Here is a 9,033-nt window from a genome sequence, read left to right as displayed (position 1 = left end):
TCACCGTCTTGGTCGGTCTGGCAGTTCTAGACCAGTCATCTTGTACTTTCAGGATTACGAAGAAAAAAACCATATTATGAAAAATGCTTACAAACTAAAAGGTTCCAATACATCTGTACAAAATGACTACTCGCGAGATACGCTCAGGAAGCGTAAACTTCTGTGGCACAGTGCTTCAGAGGAAAGACAACAAAAAAGGAAAGTAAACTTAATTCACGAGAAACTACGCATTGATAATAACGTCTTTGTTTGGGATGATACGGAAAACGCTCGAGTAAAAATTGGAAAATACAACAATTCTAAGAAAGACTGACTTCACTATGCAGATAATAAAGAACTCCGTATTATAAACATCAATGCCCGTAGTATCATTAATAAATGTGATCAACTTGAGGCTATTACTATAGGTTATAGTCCGCATATAGTTGTTATAACTGAAACATGGCTACACAGCGGAATAGAAGATGAAGTCGTGTTCCCGCCTTCTTATCGTGTTTTTCGACGCGACAGACCAACGAGAGGAGGTGGGGTAGCTGTACTGGTAAAGAAAAATATGCCGTCCACTCTTTTGCGTCAGGCTGACGATATAGAAACTATTAGCCTAAAAATTTCTTGTTGGGGACAATCTTTCTTGTTGTTTGCCGTTTATCGAGCACCCGGTTCACCGCTTCAATTCATGAGTAATTTGCGTACGCATATCACTTCGTTCACACACACAAAAAAAAAATATTTCTGTTAGGAGACTTCAATCTTCCAGGAGTTAATTGGGAGGATAATACTTCTTGCACTGAACTTACTCCCCATGTCAATTATATGCGTGATATAATTCTATGCCACAATTTACATCAAGTTGTAACTTTACCCACGCGAGTATACGGATCTTCGTCGTCAATACTTGACCTTGTGTTTGTGAATAGAAATGTCGAAAAGTTATCAGTGTCTGTTGAACGCGGCATATCTGATCATGAAATGGTATGTTTTTCATGCTGCTTGGAAAAATGCAATCGCAGTAATGCAAAAAGTGTTGTAGTGAAGGACTTTTCACGTGCCAGGGACGAAACTATTTTAGATTATCTAGATTTTCACCTCAGCAACTTTAAAGGAAACAATGTTATAGAACTTTGGGACAGGTTTAAAGAACTTTGCACATATTGTGTTCAAAATTTTGTACCAAACAAGACAAAGAAAACAGCGAAAGTTAATCCTTGGGTTACGCGGGAAGTCATTCACTTGAAAAGAAAGATTAAACGCTGGAGACGAAAGAACGCCCCTATAACGCAAATTCAAACCGCAAGAGCTAAATTAAGCTCGTCTATTGGGCATGCTAAACGGCGATATTTTAACCACACTCTGCCCAATTTTATTCGTACCGCGCCACAAAAATTTTGGACATATTTGAGTAAAAAAGAAACAAGCCAATTGAACAAATAGTGGATGGCGGCATTCTTATCGTCGAAAAGCAAAGTATTGCAGAGCATTTCAACACATACTTCCATAGTGTCTTTGCAAATACAAGTGATATATCGATTCCCATTTTTTCTTTGTCCGTTGCAAACTCGGACCTTGTATCTGTACCTGGCGTAGTTTCTATGCTTCTTAACTTAAAAACCAAATCAACCCCTGGTCCTGACAATATATCGAATGTTTTTCTGCGCCGATACGCAGAAATGGTGTCCAAGTTTCTTGTGATCATTTTTCGTGCTTCATTATCCACAGCAACTCTTCCTATTGACTGGCTAACTGCACGCGTAGTACCTGTACCGAAAAAAGGGGACCTAACGCTGATAAGTAACTATCGCCCAATATCGCTAACGTCATCATGCTGTAAGATGCTAGAACACATCATAGCTAACTACATTACTAAATTCTTAAGTGATAACAGTGTACTCTCACCTGAGCAACATGGTTTTCGAAAAGGTTTTTCTACTGTCACCCAATTAACATCGGTTATTCATTATTTTGCGAATATTCTAGACAAATCCAGCCAGGTAGATGTAATATTTTTAGATTTCAGGAAAGCATTTGACCTTGTTTCACACTCCAAGTTAATTGAAAAACTTCGATTAATTAACATTCCTTGTTTCATTGTTAATTGGGTTTCAGCATACCTCACTAACCGAAAACAGTTTGTTAGTATCGATACTTACCATTCCCATGAACTTCCAGTTACCTCAGGCGTCCCTCAGGGTAGTGTTTTAGGGCCTTTATTATTCTTAATTTATAATAATGACATTGCCAGCGTTGTCACAGCACCAGTTCAAATAAAACTGTTCGCTGACGATTGTGTTCTGTTCAGTGAGGTAACCAGTTGCGATGATCAGATAACCCTGAACAATAATCTTCAAAACCTCCTTTCTTGGTGCAATCGTTGGAACATGGAGGTAAATGCTAACAAAACAGTTTACATGAAGATAACTAAAAAAATAAATAGCCTATCTTTTCCTTACGCTCTCGGATCTGAACCATTAACCGAGGTTAGGGAATACAAATATCTTGGCGTCACAATAACTCATAACCTGCACTGGAACATTCACATTTCTAACGTATGTGACTCAGCCTTTCGTAAACTCTGTCTTCTACGTCATAAACTAAAACAAGCTCCCGCTGAAACTAAACTTTTAGCCTACACATCAATCATAAGGCCAAAACTGGAGTATGCCTGCATAGTGTGGGACCCTTACACAAAAACGAACATTGGTGCACTAGAAAGAGTACAGCGTAAAGCAATCAGATTTATTTTTTCGAAATACCGTATGACTGATTCCCCGACAGCAATAATGAGACAACATGGCATTCAGACATTGGAAATACGAAGAAAAATACAACGGCTGAAATTTCTTTTTCTTCTTAAAAATAATCTCCTCGCCCTCACTCCTGATCCTTATGTAACGCCAATGGCAGCACGCCGAACACGTCATCGTCATGCTGACTCTCTAACTCCCTATAATGCCAGAACTAACATATTTAAGTATTCTTTTCTCCCACGCACTATAACCGATTGGAATAATTTACCTCAGTCGCTACTAAACAGTACTGATTCCATTGACCGTTTGAACTACTGATTTCATTTTTTTTTCTCATTGCTTAAAATTGTACTGACGGTTCATTTGTACATTTACTCTTCACTTTGTTTTGGGAATTGTTTGGTTACAAGACCGAGTGTTCTTTTTACCCATTTGGTTCTCGCAGCTGGTGGACTCCATTGCTATTGTGCACACTAATTTGGTCCTTTTGTTCTTACGTCTGCAAATGCAATTATTCTGTGTTTTGTATGCCCCTCCTGCCTGGGCCTCAATGAGGCCTGCAGTATTGTATAAATAAAATAAATAAATAAAAATTAGGAATAAGATATGCCGGGCGCCTATAATTGCGCGACATAGTACACTGAAAACTATTTATTAGGGTGTTTTAAAACACAATTATTACTTTTCTGTAAAAATTTGCGCCGTCAATTCAGTAGTTAAAAAGTGGACAAATAATCTGATCTCACTACGTCATTGCTGTCAGAGTACCATTGGTTGCGTCCTCCTATATCCTATATTTTATTTTTAGGAGTTTGGCTAAGGGTAGCTGGGAGACCCTGTATATACAGGGTGTTTCACTTAACTTGGGCCAAAGTTTAAAAAAAATATGTAATTGCTACCTAGCGGGACAGAACAAAGGTATTCTTGCTTGTCCTCCACTTGGAGATACTCACATTATTTTTTGGTTACCGCGTAATAAGATAATTAGCTTTATTTAATTGTTAAACTTCTCAATTACTATAACTAGATGAAAAGTGTGAATGAGAAAATTGTAGAGTGACATAGGAAACTCGCGATACAACTTTCTGTTGCTCAATACGTGTCACATAAAAGTGTTTTTCCGAGCGTGAATGAAGCCCGCGAACACACGCAAAGTGCCTCGAGCGGCCAGTCGCGCGGCAATTCTGGGGGCATTCGAGGGCTAGTTTCACAGACGGAAAACTTTTCTGTATGGCGTATTGAGCAACTGAGAGCTGTATTGGGAGTTTTTCATGTTGCTCTACAATTCTCATTGACACTTTCTATCTGATTATAATGTTTGAGAAGTTTGCTAATTCATACTAATTATTTAATTACCATGAATGAACAAAATAATCGGAGTACCTCCAAGCAATGGCAAACAACATTGCATTGGTTCTGTCCAGGTATGTTGGATTGGAATCTTTTTTATAGTTTCGCCCAAGTTAATTGAAACACCCTGTGTAGTATATGGTATATATGTAACAACATTAAATGTTTACGAGAAAACCCTTTGTCCTGTGTGGTCAAGCGCGTTATACTGTTGTGTATAACTGAATGTCATGGGAACTGGAAAAGCTTGAGTTGAATTTTCTGTGCGAGTTCTAATTTAATTTTCTGCTTATTTACCACAGTACAGTAGTTTCTGGGGTTTCATTTGTCTTATGTTAGAGTTGTTCGTGCCAGTGCCACAGAAAATGCAGCACTAATTGGTTTGTGAATCACACTAGGTAACCGAAGAAGCTGATGTGAGACTGCGCTGTGGGAACAATGATGTTGATAACGAAGGCGTCTGCAAGTACGCATGTGATTGGCTATAGTCCTATTCAGTGCGACAAGCGAAGCTTTCGCAAAGTGGTTAAGTAAATGCCATAGAACTGAATGAAATGCGTGAAATCGCTTTTTTTACATCTGCTACGCAACGGCGTTGTCAGAGAACTTGATGTTTGCGCACTGCACATGTGACACGGCAGCGCTTCTGCGCACAACAGGAGCAAGTCCCCTGAAAGAACCTAAGTCGGCAGAATTCGGCAGACCGCTGTGCGTTATCTGCCGTCTTGGATGCAAAAAGTTTCAGTCATGAAGACGTGTCGGTGTTGTACGGAGTCATGTCTTAGAAGCTTTACCCGTAGACCGGAATGAACCTGACAAAATGCCAGGGCATTTGCCGCCAATCCCTTGAACACTCGAGGAAAGATGTTGGTTGAATTCACGGAAAGGAATAAGCTGCGAGCAATGGACACCTTTTTCACGAAGCTTTGAAACAGAAAGTGGTCCTGGAAAAGCCCTAACGATGAAACAAGAAATGAAATTGATTTCATGCTTTCTGCTGTTCTCAGCATAGTGCAGGATGTAGAAGTGTTAGGTAGGGTAAAGTACAGTGATAATTGGTTAGTGAGGGCTAGGATTCATCCCAATTTGAAACGAGAAAGAGTAAAATTAGTGATGTAGAATCAGGCCAGCCTAGATCCAGTAAGGTTAAGGGTCGGCCCTTGCAAACAAATATGCAGCCTCAGAACAGAGAGATGAAGATGATATAGACGCAATGACTGAAACCGTAAATAGGCTGGCTTCAGAAGCAGCACTTGAAGTGGGAGGTAAGGCACTGTGGCGACACACTCCGCGCACATTTCTGCGCACCCTCCGTCTTCTTATCATCTGGCCCAGCATAACACAGCTGCACGCTGGACTGCTGGGTCGATAAAACATAGCGCCACCGCCACGTCACCCGAGGTATGCGTCACCGAGGGTGGCTATACAAACAGGCTGCCTGGCTGAGAAAGACCGCCTTCTACCTTCCGCTACTGGGACGAACGTAGCGTTGGTATGCCCGTCCGCTGCCATCGTTAGTCGAATAAAGAAGCGTTACGTTTTTGTTTTGGGATTCGTCCTTCGGTAGACACGCCTCCCACATCTGGTGACCCGGACAACGAACAAGAACGCATCGCCGTGGACGAACAAGACGCCCTTCAACGACAGCTGGAACTTCTCAAGAGACAGCTTCACGCGCAGCAAGAGGTGATCCAGAAGCAAGAGCAACAGCTTCAGGAACGGCACGACCAACCTGATGGTTCCGTGCAGCAGCATCCTGCCGGCTCCGCCGAGGACGTCAGAACCCCGGCAGATGGCATCCCGCACTCTGCCGCGCATGGCGTCTGGCGTGTCGCTGTCAAGCTTCCGCCGTTTTGGGCCGACTCGCCCGAGGTATGGTTCGCCCAAGATGAGGCCCAGTTCTCCCTCGCGCACATCACACAAGACCGGACCCGCTACGATTATGTAATTGCCCACCTCGATGCCTACTACGCCAGCGAGATCCGGGATATCCTTGCCAACACACCAACGGCCAACCTTTACGAAGATCTCAAGACGGAACTCATTCGCCGCCTGTCACCCTCGGAAGACCAGAAGGTGCGACAACTTCAGTCCGCAGAACTTGCCGAGCCCAAGCCTTCGCAGCTCCTCCGCCACATGCGTGCTCTCGCGGGCAACATGGAAGTCCAGGATTCCTTACTGCGAGCACTTTGGCTTCAACGACTTCCACAGCACGTCCAGGCGATTCTGCAGGCTCAGCTTACGCTACCTCTCGACCAACTCGCCGGGATCGCTGATCGCGTCATCGCGGTCTCTTTGCCGCCGTTGTCGCCCACCGTCCAGGCTGTCGCCGCACCGCTGAACACCATAGAGCTTGCGCGGCGTATCGACGACATCAACCGACAGCTCAGCTCCATTCAACGACGCCTGGATCAACACTTGCCGATACGCCACTCGCAAAGCCATGGCCAGAACACCACCCCGTCGCAGCAGCCTGGTGACGACGATCGGTGTTACTACCATAGACGCTTCGGGGACAGAGCACGGTAATGTAGACCACCCTGCTCCGCTAGAAATCAGGGAAACGCCAACGGCAGCTCGTAGCCACGGATGCGAGCTGCCAACCTGGAGGCCGTCGCATCTTCGTCACCGACCAAATTACAAAGCAGCGGTTTCTTGTCGACAGCGGTTGCGACATTTGCTGCTACCCGCGAGCCCACCTTCAAGGTCCCCGTCCTTCTACGTCTTTCGAGCTCAGCGCGGCAAACCGGTCCACTATCAAAACTTACGGCTCGCTCCGCCTGCACGTCCAGCTGAAAAACATTCCCCGTGACGTTCATTGGAATTTTGTCATCGCGGACGTCACAGAGGCAATCATCGGCTCAGACTTTTTGGCGCACTACATCCTCCTTCCCGACTGCCGCAACGAGCGTCTCATCGACGCGACAACAGCACATTCTGCGCCAGGACAGCGAACGACTACCCACCAGCCAAGCATCGAAGTGCTCAGTGTTGAACATAATTCACCGTACCACGCAATCCTCGCCGAATTTCCCGGTTTGACGCGCCCCAGCGGGTTGCCACGCGACGTGCAGCACACCACCTTGCACTACATCCGGACCACCCCAGGCCCCCCGGTTTTCTGTCGCGCCCGTCGCCTTGCCCCGGACCGCATGCGCATAGCCAAAGCAGAGTTCGAAGCCATGCTCCGGGAGGTAATCGCCCGCCGCTCCAACGGCCCATGGGCCTCGCCACTTCACCTCGTCCCTAAGAAGACCGAAGGCTGGCGGCCCTGTGGGGACTACCGTACCCTCAACGCCCGCACAATTCCGGGCAGGTACCCCGTTCACCACATACAGGACTTGGCCCATTGCATTTCGGGCTCCCACGTTTTTTCCGTGCTAGACTTGGTCAAGGCCTACACGCAGATACCCGTCAATCCGGACGACGTCACGAAAACTGCAACTATTACTCCTTTCGGCTTGTTCGAGTTTCCCTTCATGAGCTTTGGCCTGAGGAACGCTGGACAAACCTTTCAACGCTTTATCGAAGTCGTCCGCGGCCTCGACTTCTGCTTCGTCTATCTTGACGAAATATTGCTCTTTTCCCGCAACACCGACGAATACCACAAGCACCTTCGTCTGCTTTTCCAACGCCTCGATGACCACGGCTTACTCGTCAATGTCCCAAAAAGCACGCTTGGCGCTTCAGTCGCCCAATTCCCCGGCCATGAAGTCTCATCAGAGGGAACTCGACCCTTACCTCAACGCATCTCAGACATGCAAAATTACAGTCAACAACCACCGCTAAAGACCTTCGGCGTTTCCTCGGCATGCTGAACTTTTAGAGGCGTTTCTTGCCACACGCCTCCGACTACCAGGCTCCCCTCCATGATGCCTTGGCTGGTCGACGAGGAAACCAACCCGTCACGTGGACACCGGCTTTAACGGAACTTTTCGAAAAATTCAAAGCTGCTCTTTGCACCGCCACACTTCTCTCCCATGCTGTGCCAGACGCTCCCTTGGGGCTCTTCACGGACGCCTCTAGCATCGCCGTAGGCGCCGCCCTTATTCAGCACGTAGACAACACCTGGCATCCCTTGGCGTTCTTCTCCAAGAAACTCTCGGCTCGCCAAACGACCCCTTCTGCGGCCAGTCCCACCGACGAAACCACGACCCCCGCGCCGTCGAGTTCGCCAGCTTACTACAGAGAACTTCTGGCGATATACGAAGCAGTTCAGCACTTTCGCCACATTCTCGAAGCACAACACTGCACTATCTACACCGACCATAAACCTCTGACCGACGCCTTCTCTCAGCGCCGCGACAAACTCCCGCCAGTCCAGCAGAACCAGCTCTCGTTCATCGCCCAGTTTACCACCGACATCCAACATGTCAGCGGGAAGGACAACGTGGTCGCCGACGCGCTTTCACGCGTGGCAGCTATTAGCCCTTCGCAGATAACAGCTGATGTCCTCGCCGAGGCTCAGACTACGGACGCTGAACTGCAGGAGCTTCTTAAGGGCGGGTCCTCGCTACAGCTGCAGCAAGTGCCCATATCATAATCGACAAAGAATATCTACTGCGACATATCAACAGCACGAAGAAGGCCTTACGTGCCCCTTTCCCATCGCCGTGGCCTCTTTAACCAGCTACATAATCTCAGCCATCCCGGCATACGCGCCTCTGCACGCCTCGTGGCTGACCGCTGTATCTGGCCCTCCATGCAGCGGGATTGCCGCACCTGGGCACGCTCCTGCATTCAATGCCAGCGCGCTAAAGTCACCAGGCATGTCTCTTCACCACTCGGCGCATTCCCCCAGACCTCTGGTCGGTTTCAACACGTCCACCTTGATATCATGGTGCGCTTGCCTCCAGCTGGACGCTATCGCTACTGCCTCACCGCCATCGATCGGTACACTCGATGGCCTGAGGCATGGCCTCTCGAGGGATCACTGCGG

The sequence above is a fragment of the Dermacentor variabilis genome, chromosome 5 (genome assembly GCF_050947875.1).
Source record: "Dermacentor variabilis isolate Ectoservices chromosome 5, ASM5094787v1, whole genome shotgun sequence".
Lineage (NCBI taxonomy): Eukaryota > Metazoa > Arthropoda > Arachnida > Ixodida > Ixodidae > Dermacentor > Dermacentor variabilis.
Note: the sequence above shows the minus strand (reverse complement) of the source record.